Below are 19,813 nucleotides of genomic sequence, written 5' to 3'. Positions count from 1 at the left end.
AGATGTGCAAGTCATTGCAAAGCTCACGTCCTTGATGAATATCATGCGTGCTCTGCTTTCTAGCCCTGCGCACGCCAGCATAACACAGCGCACTGCAAGTACTGGACGAACTTCATCCAATTCTTGCGCCTCAACTCAAATGTAGCACTTCGGTCTGCAGTTGAGCTCATCAGCCAAGAACCTCCACATGAATGGACGCTGCGTTTTGAAAGGAAACCGCACTGTTTTGCTACCTGAGATCGACTGGCTTGAATGACAAAAAGTGACGGTGCTCCCCGCCCCTACTCACTTTCTCTTTTAAATCCTCTTATCGTTTTTGCCCAGCGCAGGGTAGCCAATCGGAACACCCTTCTAGTTAACATCCCTGCCTTCTCCCTCTCCCTTTTTACGTCTCTTTATTTTACTGCATTGCGCAATGTAGTGTGTAGTGTACGATAGAGTGCAATTTAGTGTGCAGTCTACAAAAGAGTGCAGTAGTGTGCACTGACAAGTGATTATTTTGTTTGCTTCGAGAGAAGGGACAGAGTCACAGAATTCTGTAATTCGCAAGACGGGAGACTTCGGTAACGTTGCGTGAGCGGCAAAATTAGTGCGGTATTACGAAAACTACACAGGAAAAAAAAAAAAGGGCTGGTCGGGTGAAACCAAGCGGATCAACACTCCGTCGTTCTTCAACGTTCCCGATGTCAGCCCCTGGCACACGATTCATTTTGAGTCTCCGTGGTTTGGTAAAGGGCCGCATGTTGGGGAGCTGTTTACCGGAAGACGCCACATCGGGAACACGTGTGACAACCTAAATGCCTGCAGTGTGTGCACTTGCAATGTGTGTATATACCTTCCCGCAATGTAAAGGCCTACAGTGTGCGGCAGTCCGAAAGCCTGTAATGTATACAATGCTATATAACGACCTGCAATATGTTCGTACTTGATCATGATGTATGCTCTTCAATGGTACAGTGTACACTAAAAACGAGGAACTCACATCAATATTAGAATGCTTGCTTAAAGAATAATAACCGCATTATATCATATGTTATGCCAGAGGAATTTACTTGTGGAAAACGAGAACTATTTTGCGCCAGGTCAAGGCCAGTGATGAAACGGCAACATGAGTCAAGAATTCTGGCAGTGGGGTATGATAGCGGCAATAATTATCTTCGTCGTCACAATCATCACCACGACTTATTTCACCATTAAAGGGACCAACCACTGAATTTTAGAAACCCAATTTTTCTCAGCGCATCGCAAAACTTAAGTGCCCAAGGAAGGCAATTCAGCAACGCTCTTGTTATAAACGCGGCAGAAGATTTTTACGGAGCACTTCACGATCACTGGATGCGTCCGTTTTATGTACCCGGATGCTAATCAGGGAGAGCGGGAGCGACTGCACGTCGGCGAAAGTGATGAACTGAAAACTAATACAGCCGCACCCACCCGTCAGACAGAATTTATACAGTTTTAGTATAGCGACACGCCAATTTGAATTTTCTCACCCAAAGCTGGTAAAGTCGCGTAACGTTTCGTTGACGACAGTTTTAGTGAACAGCGGTTACCGCTTCAACGAAGAAATGCAAAGCACTGTGGTGCCATCTACCTACAAAACCGCGAAGCACTCCATCGGCGATTCGGATCATTGCTTTTTACCCTAGGGCATTCTAGCGAAGGCCTAAACAATAATAAAATACCATAAACACTTCTGAAAGAAAAAGCAATCACGATGTGCTTAATAACACAATAATGTTTGATTGAAATGCGGTCTCGTAGTGGGATGCACCAAAAATGACAAGGTTTCACCGCCAAATATCCTTGCAGCTTCTTTTAAGATTTTCAACGTCAAATTAAAATCCCAAATCCCGTTTCTTCCATGGTACAGTTCTGACTTCTTATACTGTGCCCTGTAAAGAGCCTGCCCTACAAAGGCAGGCCCTTTTTGGGGCATTACACAAATCGGCAGGGCTGGGGTGTTGTCTGATGTGGACGCGTTGAAAATAGGCATACCTAGTTAATTAAGGGGAATCGTTATGTCGTCGCTACTCTGAAAGTATGCACTTTCGAACAATAACTGACCATAGAGCGCTTGATTCCTCTCCAACTGCCAAGAGGCGATATCACGCTATTCAATTCGACGCAGAGGTATTCACATTCTTATCGCTAACACAGATTGTAAACGCAAAAGACTGCAGAGATGCAGAAAACTGCGAAGAAGAAATGCAGAGGACAGCAATGATGGTGTAGCGGTAGAGCATCCACCTAGCGTGAAAGAAAACCGAGGTTCGAATCCCGGGTAAAAAAAAAAAAATTTCGCGTGTCGATGGAATTGCCTAACCAAGCCTGGGTGCGGCCTGGTCTCGGTGACCATAACCGACAACGCACTCCCTCACCAGAACAGGATTTGGCCACCCTGGTGCAGTACGTGGCCACAACCTCCTTTATGAACAACCCAATTAACCCTCGGCCCACTGTCCCAAGCGGCTGCGGAGCAACTGACCAGGGTGAGGGTCAAACCTGTGACCCAGCGGAGGCTGCCAAGAATCATCATTGGCTCCGGACAAGCCGCCATTGGAAACCGGGGCAAAAGGGGTGGAGCTCTACGCCCAGCGTCAACCAGTTTATGTTCAACGTTGTGAATGAGACAGAACCATGGACTCAGGTAACAATAACAACAAAAAATTCAGGGGGCACTTTGGCTCTCTAAAGTGCTGTAAGGCGAAAGCGTTTCCTGGCCACTGTTTGTTTTTATTTACTTTTTTACTTTTCATATTTTTGCTCCTTTTCTTAATTTTATTTTTTTTTAATTTTGATTTTCACATCGTATTTTTATTTTGTTTTTATTTTTGTTTATTTTCTTTTTTTCATTTTCTTGACTTTACTCCTTTTATTTTATTTATGAAGCCCATGCATTCACTAGATGCGGATTCCATCGCCAGGGGGCCAACGGGAGCGGACGCTCGCCGAATGGGCTCCGTGTTTTACACGGTTTTTGAGAAAGTTTTGCCGCTCACATCGCACTCCAGCCCCACGAGACTTACAGAAGATTGTTCCGCATCGTTGGACACCGTATTTGTCACCTTCAACATCATTTCGGCAAGTTCGAGACCCAACGTGGCCGGCGGCCGGCGGCCGCGTTCAGCCGAACGCCGCAGCAACAGCGGCGGCTTGGCTCGCATCTGCCACATCTCTCGCCATGGAGTACACCGTGCAAGGTGAGCCCATTTCACCGCACGAGGTTCAAACTCCCGACTGGAAGCATGTCCTCGCCGTGCGAGATCGACATTCTCGAAAAGAAAATGAAGCCCACATAGCGCATTCAACTCAAGCAGCCAACGCAGAGACGCCAACATCCCAAACCGGAGACGCGGCATGTGGTTCAGCTAAAAAACAAGACAAATTGCCTCCCGCTTCACCTCGCTACAAAAATTCACGGCCTTTACCTCCCTTGCCGCGCGACGACTACAAGATTGTCTTTAGGCCAACGGGCGGCGGTTTTGATGTCACAGCGTTCTCAGAGCGTGAGCTTCGAGCAGCCATACTGAACGGCAGCGCGGTACCAGTCGCGGCTGCTGAAGAGGACCTAGTGCGCAATAACCCAGTCAAAAACATTCTCACAATGACGACACCCAGCAAGGAACGCGCTCTTCAGTACGTCAAACTAAAATCCATCACTGTGCAGGGACTCAAGGTGGCAGTGTCGGCCTACATTGCCCCCCCTGACACTGCAATCCAGGGAATCATATACAAGGCCTACGGGAATGAGTCTCCAACGGAAATCTTTGATGAACTGAGAAGAGCAAATCCACTCCTTCCCATAGTGCAGGCACGTTCTCTAGGAAAGACGTCAACATCCCTTCTAATCCACTTCGCGGCGGAGAGGCTGCCCCAATCCATCAGGTACTTCGGAGTCCTGCATGCGGTTTACCCCTTCCGTCTGAAAGTAGAATCATGCACGAACTGTCGCACAGTTGGACACAGGCGTGACGTGTGCCCAATGCCAGTACAAGATCACTGTCAATGGTGCGGTGTTCAGCATCCATCAGAGCAAGTCTGCACCCCAGTCTGCATCATATGTGGAGGCGACCACAGAACGGGAGACGCAAGATGCAGGCATCGTTTCGAACGCACGACCAAAAAAGCATCGGGATCCTCGTGGGCCAAGGACCGACCTTCAAGACCAAGCTCCAAGGGCAGCGACTCGACCACACGCTCCAGGTCCAACTCATTCCCCAGGCTGAAGGGTTCCAGATCCTCCAGCAAAAGTCCAACAAGAAGCGGAGACTCCAGCGCCTCGTCCAGGGCCGGAACATCCAAACAGGTGAGCTGGGTGGACAGGGCCTCCCATCTTTCGCATGATCGATCAGAGTCTCAAAAATCCCAAGAGCAAAAAATCATACAGAACCTAATGGAAGAGACTCGAATCCTTAAACAGCAGATGGCGCAGATTCTCGCTCGATTAAATACCCTTACGAGTCCCACCGCCCCCTCCACAACCCACAATTCACCTCCTCCTAAGACAGACGAATCCAACTCTACAGATAACTCTCAGCAGTTGGAGCAAACCTCTTTTCACCAGTCAGACCTCACTCCTCGTAAAAAACGTCCGCTGGTTGATGAGGGAACGCAAGTAGTAACAATCCAACAACTTCGGGAGATCGAGGAAAAAGCCAACAACACTGAAAAAAAAAGTCGAGTTGGGCTTCACTCAGATCGCTGAACGATTTACTCACCTGGAGCAAGTACTTGATGATATTGTTAAGAAACTTAGCAGCCCCCCGTCTAACCCTTCCTCCCAACCAGCATAGAAATGGCTACCTCTTCCGCGCCAACCCCCCGTCAAAATCCTTCCCTCCATATTTGGCAATGGAACTGCAGAGGCCTTAAAAAGAAAAAAGATAATCTTCTTCTTCATATTCAGCAAGCCTCTCAAATCCCAGACATTATAGCAATCCAGGAACCTAACAATACGTATAAGTTACCAGGCTATCAAGCTATCCACCCCTCTGATGCATCACACCAATGTGTCACTACATTCGTGCATCGCAATATCACCTACATCATTCATGACATGACAGACGTGCTCCATGACTGCCAGTACATTGAAATCCTCCCCCGCAAATCAGGTCAACCTACATACTTTGTCCTGAATATCTACAGCCACCCGAAGGATAAACATTCACAGCTTCTCAGGGCCTTACGAAAAGCCCTTTCTGTTGCGGCGCACTCACCACTAATTGTTGTCGGGGATTTTAACGCCTCGCACACGGACTGGGGATATAAATATACTCAACCCAAAGGGAAACATCTCTGGGAATTCATCCACCAAAATCACATGACTCTCTATACAGATCCCAATCAGGCAACTAGAATAGGCAACAGTGTAAGCAGAAATACCTGCCCAGACCTCACCCTTGGAAAACATCTAAAGCATGTTACTTGGACAAATACAGGCCAAAACCTCGGAAGTGATCACTTTATTCTTTCACTCACGTGTTACGCAACAAACCTCACCCTGCCAGTCAAGATTAAACGCATAGTGGACTGGGACCTTTTCAGGAAAAGGCGAGAGTCCACTGCCACTCAAAAAATAGAGGACTACTCCTCTTGGGTTACCCAATTAAACAAAGAAATTGAAGCTTCTACCAAGGAAGCAGCAACTACTCAGGAGTCGAATCAAGTAGATAGCCGACTACAACATCTGTGGCAAGCCTATCAAGGGGTGGAAAAGCGATGGTTGCGGCAAAAACATAATCGCAAACTTAAACGTACCTTGGCCAAAATTCTAGAGCAAATTACGGAACACGCTGCCTGGTTAACCACTCAGCAATGGTCTCAGATATGTAATAGACTGGACGGCAATCTCAAATTTAAGAACACATGGCATTTCCTCAGATTTCTATTAGACCCCAGCTCACCTAGATCAGAGACCTCCAAAGCAATTATACGCTTAGTTCATTCCGCACAACAACAAGGTCAGGACATTATTCAAATACTTAGAGATAAATACTTCCCAGACACCCCTCAACTAACCCCTGTACAATATGAGGGATCTCGTAACTCTCAACTCGATGCCCCTATAGCCGAGGCAGAGGTTTGGGCAGCTTTACAGCAGCTCAGGACCACTTCAGCACCAGGTGCAGATCAAGTCACCAATAAGGCTCTGAGAAATCTGGATGGCAAAACTGTCGCGGCCTTCACAGAATTTATGAATCAGCATTGGGAAGCTGGCACGCTCCCAGAACAGTGGAAGCATGCCAGAATTACCTTTATACCTAAACCAGGCAAACCGCTAGACCTGCAAAATCTTCGGCCCATATCTCTAACTTCATGTGCGGGCAAGCTCATGGAGCATGTTGTCCTAAACCGTCTTATCCGACACATGGAAGAGAACAACATCTACCCCCATACCATGTTCGGTTTCAGATCCCACCTTTCAACACAGGATGTCATGCTACAGATCAAGGAAGACATACTTGATCCTTCGATTCCTCACCTCACCAAAGCACTTCTTGCTTTAGATTTAACCAAAGCATTCGATAATGTGCAACATTCAGCCATTTTACAAGCTTTGAGCTCCCTGCACGTGGGAGAACGCACCTATGCATATGTGAGAGCTTTCCTTACGGGCAGGACCGCGGAGTTCCAAATCGGATCAGTCACATCTCCTACCTTCCCACTAGGCAGCCGTGGTACGCCACAAGGTGCAGTTCTCTCACCATTTTTGTTCAACATCACGCTCATCCCTCTTGCTCAAATCTTGTCTAAAATTCCCCACCTCTATCACTCCATCTATGCGGATGATATCACCGTCTGGACGAGCGCAGGAAACTGCGGTGAAATAGAGGAAACATTACAAAATGCAACAAACGCGGTCCAACAATATGCACAAAGTATAGGCCTGGCATGTTCCCCTGCCAAATCAGAACTCCTTCTAATCAGACCCCGATACCCGGATCCTGATCCGCCACAAATTGTTATCAAACTTGAAGACATTCCAATTCCAATTAAACCCGTCATTAGGGTTTTGGGTATGCTCATCACGAATGACGGCTTCAACACGACCACCATTAAATCACTCCGCCACACTGTACAGAATACGACTGCGATCATTCGTAGAATTAATAATAAACACCGAGGCATGAGGGAGGCAGACACGCGACGTCTCGTTCAAGCCTTCTGTATCAGCAAACTCATTTATACTCTCCCCTATCTGTATCTCACTCGGACAGAGCAGGAGCAGATAGATAGAATGATCAGGGGTATATATAAGGCTGCCCTTCACCTCCCGAATTCAACCCCCACCAGCAAATTCCTCAAACTAGGCGTGCATAACACCCTGGCAGAACTAATTGAAGCCCACCTCACGGGGCAATACTATCGCCTATCTCGAACACCTACCGGACAGAATCTTCTGAAAAGACTCAAAATCACCCTCGACGACCAAATTTCGGATCAGCATAACATTTCTCTAGACCTTGCAAAAAATCTTTATATTCCACCTCTGCCTAGAAACACTCATCCTGAGCATGACAAAGATCGTCGCACAGCTCGGGCAACAGCCCTACATAAGCACTACGCTAGGGATCGAGCAGTCACATACGTAGATGCTGCAGAATATTCTACCACCTCAGCCTATGCAATCACGGTACTTAACTGCAATCATAATCCTTGCTCATCCCTTACTCTCAATCGCGTTCAACATCCCGTCGAGGCTGAAGAAGCAGCTATAGCCCTGGCCATTACTCAAACAAATGCCAAATACATATTCTCGGATTCTAAATCAGCCATACGAAATTTCGCCAAACAACGGGTTCACACGCCAGCACATCGCATTCTGAACAGTGTTGTACCACCGAGTCGGCTCATCACACTCATCTGGGTTCCTGCGCATTGCGGACACCCGGGGAATACGGCTGCACACAATCACGCCCGAGGACTCGTCAACCGGGCGGTGGACGGCCTCCCCTGCTTCCGCAGTGCTAGGGAACGCATGATGACGTACCATGAAGTCACGCTTCACTACCGGGGTTCCCGACTAGTTTACTCCCCTCCCCATAAATCGCTAAATAAGGCCGAGCAAGTCGTTTGGCGACGGATTCAGACAGACACTTTTCCGAACCCTTACCTGTATTCCCTCATGCACCCAGGGGACTACCATCCGTCCTGCAAATTATGCCAACACCCTAAGGCGGATGTTCATCACATACTTAGGGCTTGCCCTAATACTCCAACTCCCCCTTTTCTGAGACTCGCGACCAGGAGAGATGGGAGGCCGTGCTGCACAGCTCACAGCCGGAGGTTCAGCTCCGGATGGTGACCTGGGCCACAGAGGTCGCCAGGGCCCATGGGCTCCTGGCCACCTAGCGCGACCGCGAGGGCCCACCTGTTCCTGCAAACCCCTTATCCTTATACCCACCCTCACTGGCTTCCTTTTAAGGGTTGCTTAATAAAGTTTTTCCTCCTCCTCCTTCACTAGATGCGCCTTTATTCATGCTGGAACCTTGAGCCTTTTAAGCAGTGACGCCGAAAGGCGGACGAATCTGCCGACGCGTCTGTTGACACGGCTGCCGATGCGTCTGTCGACACTCCTGCCGACGCGTCTGTCGACTCGGCTGCCGACGCGTCTCTCGACACTCCTGCCGACGCGTCTGTCCACACTTCTGCCGACGCGTTTGTCGACACTCCTGCCGACGCGTCTGTCGACACGGCTGCCGACGCGTCTGCTAACGACAGTATGAGGCATTAAAGGCTTTCGCCTTAATGTATTGTTAGGAAAACACATCCGCAGGCAGATAAAACGCGGCGTTGCATCAATAAAGCGATTCCAGTTAACTAAGACAGACGAATAATTAAATGAAACGAAAAGTTCCAATTGAAGGAGTTGAAAACAAGCACAAGGTGACCGGGGGCGCAGCGACAGTCTGTTCACTACTGTACGAAGCGGTTCTCGAAGGCGGTTAACCGCGAAGCGGAATGAAGAGGATAACGTACGGGCCTCTTTTATAGACTTTGCGGCGGACGACGGAGACTCTCGTGAACACTGTCGTTCTGTTCATTTTACCCCACAAACCTAGCGCACGTTCATATAGCCCTTTGCCACTGCTTGGCCATCCTGTTACAGTGGATACAGTGGGGTGAAGATCACTTTTATTAGGGACCGTAGTTGGGGTCACCATGGCACCTTAAAAGGTACGTCAGAAACAAAAAATAAGAGACACGTACGGCCTTACTTCCGTAGTGCCAGGGGTCACCTTGAAGATCACAAAAGGCAAACAGAAAATGGGACATTTACACTTCCCTCTGTATCCGGCGGTTGACCAGAGGAACCGTGTAAGGATAATACCTCGAATAGGACTATGTATCAAAGCTTAAGGTACATAATAATTTTAGCCACACGAGCCTCCTACATCTGCACAATTAAACAAGACATTAGAAGGATAAATGCGGCCACGTTTGTGACAGTAGGCAATAGGCATGTTGGAGACCTGGCAGTAGGCGATTATGGCATAGGCTAAAAGCAAGGGGGAGTTAGTAGTTCGAAGAGAAAAATAATTAACAGATCATGAATTCCTTCTTTCGCAAACGAGAGAACAGGAAGCGGACGTGGCAGAGCCTCAATGGTGGGATTAAAAATGAAATTGACTTAATACTATGCGTACACCCTGGCAGCATGCAGGATGTGGAGGTCCTAGCTACTAAGAATGGTAAGCTACTCAAATTAGCCTAATTACTTGAGGAGGGAGCGGAAGAAACTAGTTAATAGGAAGCCCCATGACGAGTTTGCGTTAAGATGGAAGGTATAGGAATTCAGGATATCGCTGCAGAACAGATACCTGGCTTCAATTAAGGACGACGACCTTAATGATCAAGCAATGAACGATAATCTCACAGCTATCATTACGGAATGCGCGCTAGATATAGGCGGTAGGGTGATTCGACAGGATGCCGGCAAGCACTCTCAGGAGACGAAAGATCTGATTAGGAAACGCCGCAAAACATCTAGCCCCACAGACAGAATAGAACTGGCAGAGCTGTCGAAATTAATCAATAAGCGCAAGGTGGCCGACATCGAGCGTGCTAAAAAAAAGGAGGTAGCCTAGAAGCACTGAAGGGGAAACTAGGCATATGCAAAAATCAGATGAGTGCGCAAAGAGACAAAGAGGGTAATGCCATTAGCAATATGGATGAGATAGTTAAAGTAGCCGAATAGTTATTCAGAAATCTATACAATCGCCAATATAAACAGGACCTAAGTGAGAGAGGCAGCAACGCAAAGCAGTGGGGCGTCCCGCCGTATGAGTAATACGAATGGGGAAAGATGCCGGTGAGGATAAGGGAACAACAGATCTGTAGAAGTCTTGGAGGACGGCGGGGAGATTGAGCTAGAAAAACCAGTCACCTTGTATACACAAGCTTGGAAGAACACTAACCCCATCTTAATCCATAATAAAGGAGACGTAAAGGACTCGACAAGTTACAGACCGATCAGCTTGCTCTCCGTTTCCTGCAAGGTATTTCCTAAAGTAATCGCTAATAAAGACAGGACAATCTTAGATTTCAATCAACGAAATGATCAGGCAGGATTCTGTAAAGGCTACTCGACAATAGATCATAAACTGTCTAATCAGGTGATAGAGAAGCGCGCAGAATATAGCCAGCCCCTATACATAGCCTTCATAGATTACCAGAAAGCATTCGACTCAGTCGAAACCCCAGAACGAGTCAGAAGTCATGCAGAAATCGCGAAATCAAGGTGTAGAAGAGCGCTAGGTAAAAGTACTGGAAGGTATCTATAACGGGTGCACAGCTACCATAAATCTCCATAAAGTCCACAATGAAATTTTAATAAGGAAGGCTGTCAGGCCGGAAGACATGATCTCACCAATGCGATTCACCGCCTTTGTACTGTCGGTATCCAGAGGACTGGTTTGGGAGAGTTGGTGAAAGAATTAATGGAAAACGCCTTAGTAATACGCAATTCACTGATGACCTTGCTTTGTCAAATCACTCAGGAGATTAACTTCAAAACATGATCAATGAGTTAGGGAAAGCAGAACGGTGGGTATAAAATTTTAAACGCAGAAAACCGAAGTAATCTTTGACAGTACAGGAAGAGGTCAGCAGTTTGGTAGCGAATAGCTGGAAGTCGTAAGGAAATACGTCTACTTAGAGAAGGTAGCGGCCGCAGGTCCGGATCATGAGAGGGAAATTACTATAAGAATAAGAATGGGATGGAGCGCATTTGGCAGGTTCTCTCAAATCAGGAATTGCAGTTTACCATTAGCCCGGAAGAGCTTCATCTTATTGGCACCCACACATATATGACATCCTAGTCGAAATCAAGAGGTAGAAACGAATTTGATCAGATCATGTAATGCGAAGGCACGATAACCGCTGGTCCTTAAGGGTAACGGACTGTATTCCAAGAGAAGGCAAGCGTAGCAGGGGGTGGCAGAAAATTAGGTGGGTGGATGAGATTAAGAAGTTTGCGGGGGCATGGTGGCCGCAACTGGCAAAGGACAGGGTCAATTGGAGAGACTTAAGCGAGGCTTTGCCCTGCAGTGGGCGTAGTCAGGCTGATGATTATGATGATGATGAAAATGTAGATGCAGAACATTGCATTGAACACCGCACCGCCCTTTCCCCTCCCTCTTGATGGTGCTCCGCTCAGCCGGAAGCAAGGTGGGCGCTGTGATGTTTTTTCGTCGGCGTATACATCCGTGGAAGATTTTCAGCGGCGACATTTAAAACAGACTGCGAATGGTGCGAAGAAGCTTACGCAACCATATCGGGTTATGCTTCGTTAGCGTGGAAAAAACATCGCGGCAAGGCACAGCCCCTTAAAGACGTGCGCGTAGTGCCTAACGTCTATTTTTGAAAGACAGCACTAAGCAGGCACATGTAGAAGCCACTTCAAGAAGCCAAAGAGAATCAGTCGTTACTTGAAGCTCTTTGCACGCAGTAGAAGTTATGTAGATGAGCGAGCATGAATGTGGCATGAGCAGCAGCTTTCAAACAAGTAAGTTACAGATCGGCTGTTTGACAGGCCGCTTGAAACTCCGGTAGTGCCGCCTTCTCTTCAGCCGTGTAACGCTTTCATGCATGCTTTCACATGCAAGCTTGCGCGCCAGTATATCTACATTATTCGCGGTTTAAACAAAGGATTCCGACTTCCCACGCTTCCCGCAAAGGCTACAGGAAGTTTAAGCTTCGTGGCAACGAGCACGAAACAATGTAAGTCGTGAATCGCCTGGAGAGCGCTACGGCGAGGGAGAAAGAAGTATAGAAGGATGCCGGACCCACGTGTGATCGACAGTAGATAAATGCGAGGCACTAAACTTCGCAGAAGGGATTAGGGATGGCCCTCCCAAAGCGCGCATAGCATGGCGGCCCATCACCGTAAACAATCCGTGTGCTAACCGATTAGCCTCAGCATTAGCCGCACGCGGAGCGGACCGACTCATGCAGGCAATTAGGGGGGACGGTAGCCATTACGCCAATTACTCGGCTTGCTTCTTCCTCCTCCTTTTCTCGGTGCTTTTTTAGTTATTTTTCACCTTCGTTCCATTTCGTTAACCCCTTTCGTACTGGCTACTTCGACAGTAAGGGTGGTTGCAACCACTCCACGAGAGGGGAAACGAGATGCGCGCTTCCGATAACAGTACTGTGTCACGAGCCGAGGCATAAAGAAAGCTTAGCACGGGAACCGGGCGGTCGAAGCCGCGGTTAAGAACAAAGGCGCGGAAGACCAGAACGCGTATATATATACACAAGCGGCAAAGGAAAAAACGAAGATAACAACGAAAGACAGCTCAGCCTGCGCTCAGTGCAGAGTGCAGTGCATCAAACGCACATATCGTTTGCGTCACGACTAACCGCTGAGCGCGGAAAGAGTTCGAAAAAAAAATGGAAACTGCGGGCCCAATAAGTTTGCTGTTTGTGGATTTGTTTTCTTGCACCGAGAAGGGTCAAAGCCGAAGCCGCATGATCGTCTATCTTCGGCTTTGTTTTAGCGTCCTTTAGGTGTACGCAGTTAACCGTAGGATGCTGGAATGTGGACTGCGGCTGCTCACTTTGAAGGGTCCATGAAGGAGGTAAGAATTAACGGCCGTGTGAAGATGCTTTTCTAAAGTGAATCCGCTTCGCGATTCACCCCCATTAATCTTGACATTCCTCCTCCCCCTCTCTTTCTCTCTAGCTTCCTCCCCTTTGTTAGCCGCGAACGATGTTAGCCGCTAGAAGTGAAGCACGACTTTCCTATCGTTCCTTGACAACGCAGGCAGCGCTTCCTAGGAGGCTGCAAGTTTCTTATTAACTAGCGCCAAAACACGTCAGGGGTCATCTTGCTTCCGGTTGAGCGGGGTACCATCAGCAGGGAGGGGAAACGGTGGTGCCGTGTACAATACATTGCGCTGCATTTACGATCTGTACTAACGATGAGACTGTGGATACCTCTGCGTGCAATACAATAGCATGATATCGCCACATGGTAGTATAGGAAAGGAATCAAGCGCTTCTTGAGCAGTTATGATCCTCACACCAGAGACGACATTAACGATTGCATTGTGCTACTTAGCCCCAGGGCTGCAGCTGAGAGGGAGAGGAGGTGGCATAAATTTCTTTGAAACTGGAGAGCTTCCAACTCTAGAGCCAAGTAAAAAAAAATATATCGGGTAACACTCTTACAAAGATATCTACGGGGACCTATCCTGCAGCGTTTGTACGGATATAGTTCTTGCCAACGTTACTGCATTAACTCGAATGGTTGTATTCGACTGGTGGCTCTCGCTGGCGGCGTCACAAGGAGTTTCTTTTATTCTTATTGCGAACACATCTCCAACAATTCTTTGAACGTACCGTTGAGTCAATTTTTTTCTCTCGTTTCCATTTCTTTTCTGGGCTCTAGCGTAGCCCTCGCCGACTTGTTCGATCCAAGTCGTTGTTCGGCTCCACCCTCGTGGTTAAACAAAGGGTGTCCAGGAAAGGGTGCCCGAAGAAAAAAAAAAATCACCCATCGGAAAATGCAAAACCATTGCGCATTAGGCAGTGCGTAGCTCTCGTAAAGATGAAGCGCCTTAAGACCGCCCCGCGGTCCCACGGTCCCACCCCTCGAAACAAGGGGAGAAAGAGGGGGGTGGCAGGGGGGGGGGGGAGGGGTGTAAGCGAGTCGGCGTGGCGAGCAGCAGAAGAGGCAGGGACAGAGCGTCCAACTCGTCCATCGTCTTGTCATCCCCGGCCGCCGCTGCGGTCAGCTCGGGGAAGCATCACACAGTGCGCGGCTCGAACGAAGCACGCACCTGAGAGCAGCGGGCACCGGAGGAACCCAACTGTCATTCCGGAGCAGAGGGAACAAGCGCGGCCCGCGCACCCAGTTGTAAATAACGTAGGCCAGCCACCGCCGCCTCTGAACCGTGCACGCACAACGCGGCCCTCGATTTTTCCTCGACTTTGCGAAGGGTGCAAAGTTTTCTTTTGTTTCGCCCTCTCCCTTCCTCCTCTCCCGCGCGTTTGTTCGGCTGGTTTGTTCCCGCGCCTCTTCGAAGTCATCGCATGAGCGAGTTAGTTTGGCTGGCTGCTCTGGTTTGTCGTGTGCTGGGGTCATCGGAAGTGCAGCCTGCCATCAATTGCGACTCGCTCGGCGCGATTCCTGCTGGTGATAAGGGGTTAAAAGGCGTTAAGTAAGGCTTAATTAAACAGCATTAGCGACCGGTGCCCGTACGCCGAATGGAAATTGTGATTGGCTTAGTGGTTTGTGCTGATGATATGCAGGCGTGGCAAAAAAAAGAAACTGGCCTCATCGCATAAGCGCGCAGATTGTGCCATGGGGATGGGAGAAAGGGTGAGAGATAAAAGGTTCAGAGCCGGAAAGGGTGCAGAGGCTGACTGGTGGAAGGTGTCTCTAGCCTCCTATTCGACACTGGCAGAGAGGGGACCGGGTCGACAGAGAAAAAAAAGAAGACAGTGCAGAGGAGAGATGGTAAGGTGATAATAGTATCCTCTTCCAACTCATAATGCACATGTCCACATGCAGCTACAGGGCATTTAAGCTTTTTACAGGTATATGCATCACACTGAGATAGCAAGTTACTGATGGGAAAACGGATGATAGACTGCGGAGCTGTTCTCGATATCATACGTTTATAGGTGACAGCGTTAGTGTCACAAGAAAAAAAAAAGCTTGTTTGTCTGAAGCCAAGACCTTTCGCGCATTAAGCGCGAAAGGTTTGCATGCATACGCAAAAGTACAGTCGTGAGCAACATTCATTTCTTTATAGCTGCCTATGTGTGACAAGTACTGTTTTTTTCTGTTTTAAAACTAGTTTCCTTCTGGGCGCGTAACATCCAAAAGTCTATATAAAATTCAATGAGGCCCGCGGTAGTTTAGCGGTTATATATGGTGCTCGCTGCCGGCCCGAAAGACGCGGGTTCGAGCCCGGCCATGGCGGTCGCATTTCGGTGGAAGCGAAATGCTAGAGGCCTGCGTGCTGTTTGATGTCGGCGCACGTTAAAGAACCTGAGGTTCTCGAAATTTCTGGAGACCTCCACTACAGAGTCCTTCATAGCCCGAGTCACTTTGGGACGTTAAACCCCAATAAATCATAAAATCCCAAACCATCTTGCGTTTACGGCGTTCTTGTATTAATGTGAAAGCATTACTACTCCCATTACGAGAAAAACCGGCGGCGTGTGTTTGGTTTGTGTAGTCGTGGATGGCACAGAAAATCGCAGCGATGGCAAGAAAAGTATGGTGACGTCATTAACCGGTCGTATGACGTACACAGCAAGCCGAGCACAGCCATGTCAGAAATTATAAACATGTCGTTCGTCTACATATACTCCCCACTGGCCGATCTCCATGCGGCGCCAGTTTTCCCGACATCCTACCAAAACTGTGGCTCAATTGTCGCTCAGCGTTCCGGGACATGTCAAAGGATTTCTCGTTCCAATTAGCTTACATCTGCTAGCCAATTTGGAGGCTAGCTTGCGACACAGATTCAAACCGATGACATATGCATCTTTATCTCCTCATTTAAGGCGTGGTTTGGGTGTCCACCGAGATGTGAGACAGTTACTGCGCCATTGCCTTTCTTCAAAAGCCAAATTTCGAATCGAAATTTGTGATTTCAACCGTTCGCCGTGCATCGCTGCGGGTGGCGTCATACGCGCGCCTATGTGTGTGGCTGGTTGTCAATGCACCCAGGGTCAGTAATGCTTTCGACCACGCTCAAGAAGTCTCTGCCGAATTTTTCTCCCTTCCAGTTTGAACGCGTCCATGTGACGTGGCAAGTAAATGGACAGCAATCGCCTACAGGGGAAGTCATAACGCGGGGTGATGCACGATCTACATTCCTTCCAGGTTATGCTGATTTCTGATCTTCTCCATCTGAAACTGCTTACAATGGGGCTGATAGGTTGTGTGTGGTCGAGATGCAACAATCAGTGTAAAACAGACGCATAGTGATACAAAAGTGTGGCTTGCACGTAACATCTGAACAAGTAAGTTAAGAGACAAAGGACGACCGACCGGGGTCGAACAATTTCACTCTTGGCTGAACAGTTTCAAGCCGAAAGTGCGCGGTCTTTGAGTCCAACCCACCGTTGTGCCCGCGGGCAGCATCTCTGCGCACGAGAGTGCGTGCAAGCTAGCCACCCAGCCAGTCAGCCCATCGAATTAGCTCTCTCCATTAACCCGAAACTCCGAGCTGTAAAAAACGGCGCTCCGCGAAACACCGTTGCGTCTGCTCCTGTTATACGGGACCCATCCGAAGCAACGCTGCTCGAGTCGTACACACTATACAAGCCCCAGCAGTCCCCCCGTTCTTTTGTTCTTCCCCAACGACGCCGCGTCGCACGCCCGCAGAATCGATGGGTGGCGAAGCGGCAGAAGGAGCTGGGCAGGAGCGAGGCCCTTGCACGCAGCAGCAGCAGCCACCACCCGCGGGCATGGTCGACCAGCCGCTCCCATTGTGTTCGGGGTGCGACTCGGGGCGGCTCCGGGACCACGGCGGCAACGCAGGAACACCGAAGAAGAAGCCAGTCCAGCAGCCGAGACGAAGTAGGAAGGGGTCAGGCACGAGAGAACCCGCGCCGCGGCCCAACGGGCCATTTGGGATACACCCGAATAAATTAGGGCCTCCGCTGATAGATGGTGCCCAATTTCGTACAGTCGCTCGCGCCCGACCGACTTGCTGCCTGGAGAGCGCGCGCCACTGCTCTGAAGGAGGGAAGAAGCCGCCGCCGAAGCCAGCCTGTGTGTGGTGCGCCTCTCGTGTATGTGTGTGTGTGTCTGTGTGCGGATGGCCGGCCAGCTAGCCATGGGCGGCCGGGCGCTTGCTTTGACTGCTGTTCGTCCATGCTGCTGCTGCTGCTTCGGCTGTCGGTTGCTGCTGCCGCTCCTGCCACTGTGGAGCGCACGCATGCTTGCGTGTCTAAGCGCGAGCTCGACGAGGGCCGCAGATCGAGGCTGGACGGAGGAGAGAGTGTACGGCGGGAGGTGTGCGCCGTTAGCGCGGTCGTGGAGTGGTTCTTGCGAAACTTTTCTGCGCCGATTTGACTGAAAGGAGAGGTAATAGGTATGCAAAAGGGATGTTGGAACACAAAGCTTGTACCAAGGCATTCAAGAATAAAAAAAAAGTATTGGAGGGGATTGAGATTAGAAAGCTTGTCAGGGTAGCGTTTGCGCAGCTTAAGCGGGACAAGGTTTAACTGTTGGTCAGTGAGAGAGGGTCTTGTAATGCAATGGGCATGAGGCTGGTATCGCCTGCTGATGATATTCATGGACGGTCAGATATGGGAGGACAAGGCTTGGGTGTGCCAAGAGTCTGGTGAGAGCCGTGTCATCCTCCGCATCCTCGAAGCGGCAGAATGTACGTAATGACGTAACATTAAGCGTCGTACGAGAAGCATAGACCACTGAGAGAACGTTGCTTGTGGACGACTGCCAGTTTTCCGTGACAATATGATGAAGCCTCTGCAGACATTCGTTATTGTGAACAATTTAAAGTTCACATACCCTGCTTGGCGCGTTAAAACACTACGTTTAAACCCTACCACTTTTTTGTTTCCCTTCTGGTAGCAAGGTGCGACTTTAATTACCATTGTGTTCAAGAGTATCCAGGCCTTCCAAGAGAGCATATATGCAGGGACGTCGAGGATTCCTTATGCCGGTCACGTGTGGCCAACATAACGCTGCCCGCGCATATGATTGTCAGCACCAAGTGAGAAAACCTACTGCGCTTGCAGTTCGAGCTTTGGCTTCCAGTAGCAACGGTAATCACCTAGGAAGTTTCGGTTAGGACTGCATTCAGTAGGCGTGTTCACTCCGCAACCGGCCGAGAGTGACTAGAGTGCGGAAACAGCCGCCCAGCCCCACCAAACAGAAGCTTTTTAAACGCTCCGCGTTATTGATGGAGGAAAAGACGAGCAGCGAGCCATTGCCGTTGTTCTGAGCTCACTCAGCCGCGTCTCCTCAAAGCCGCGCGTGGCCCTTCGTGTCGTGCGTCCATCCGCGGAAAAGGATGGCGCACTCAGGAGCGCGCGCGCATCCTCCCGTTTAGAAGCGTCGATCATTGCGTACGCGTGCACAGCCCACCAGCGCAGCAGAGACTGGCGGGCGCGCGTTCGCGACGATGGATGCTATGTGTGTGGCGTGGTCACAGGATGCACGAAGCCCTTGCATGCTTCATTCTATCCCGCCGCTTTCATTCTGCCGTCGTTTCTGCTGCTGGCGTTGTTGCAAGCTGCTGCTGCATGCATGCATCACCCTGTTGGCGAGACTGTGCATGTGCATGCAACGAGCTCACGAGAAGCGACGGCGGCGGAGCACAATCAACTGACGCCTCGGCCTCATTGCCTCCCGGCGCTGCTGTTGGAAATCAGCGAGAGATGGGAGTGGGGAGAGGGAAGGGTGATTACGCCGGGAGACAATTAATGCGGGCAGCGCGGCACGGCCAGAGAAGCAGGCAGGGCCGCGGTGGCCATGGAAAGAAATCACGAGCCGTAGTTAATTCGACGAGGGAACTCAGTGGCGGTGTACATGCCTGCCTTATTGGGTCCGTGTACCAAAAGGAAGAGTTGGCGGCGTCGTCGCCAATGGCCTAGGTCAGGCAGCATAGCGCGTACAAGCAGTTGTAAACGCCCACCACGAGCATGCTTAACAGGGATGCCTATACAGGTCCAGACTCGAAAGACGCGGGTTCGATCTAGGCCGCGGCGGTCGAATTTCGATGCAGGCGAAATTCTAGAGGCCCTTGCACTGTGCGATGTCAGTGCATGCTAAAAAAACCCAGATGGTAAAAATTTCCAGAGCCCTTCACTACGGCGTCTCTCATAGCCTGAATCGCTTTGGGACGTTAGACACCATAAACCAACCTATACAGGTCCAGGGAAGGAGACATGTTACAACTACGGGAAAATGCTGCAAAAGCCATGCACATGTCTTTCTTGCTTTGGTTTGGTTTATTGGGGTTTAACGTCCCAAAGCGACTCAGGCTATGAGAGACGCCGTAGTGGAGGGCTCCGGAAATGTCGGCCACCTGGGGTTCTTTAACGTGCACTGACATCGCACAGTACACGGGCCTCGAATTTCGCCTCCATCGAAATTCGGCCGCCGTGGGCGGGGTCGAACCCGCGTCTTTTGGGTCAGCAGCCGAGCACCATAACCACTGAGCCACCGCGGCGGGCTTATGTCTTCCTTCGTATTCCTCCAGTGCCTCTTGCAAATGTCTTCAAACGAAATTTATGTTAGGAAGTAAACTTTCGGTGGTCTTTGTTTAACAAAGTTCAGCAATTTGTGCTGGAAATTTTGATGCCCTTCTAGTGA

This window comes from Amblyomma mixtum, chromosome 2 (assembly GCF_055824585.1).
Source record: "Amblyomma mixtum isolate Tamu chromosome 2, ASM5582458v1, whole genome shotgun sequence".
NCBI lineage: Eukaryota > Metazoa > Arthropoda > Arachnida > Ixodida > Ixodidae > Amblyomma > Amblyomma mixtum.
The sequence above is the reverse complement of the archived record's forward strand: the minus strand, read 5'-3'. Positions refer to the sequence as shown.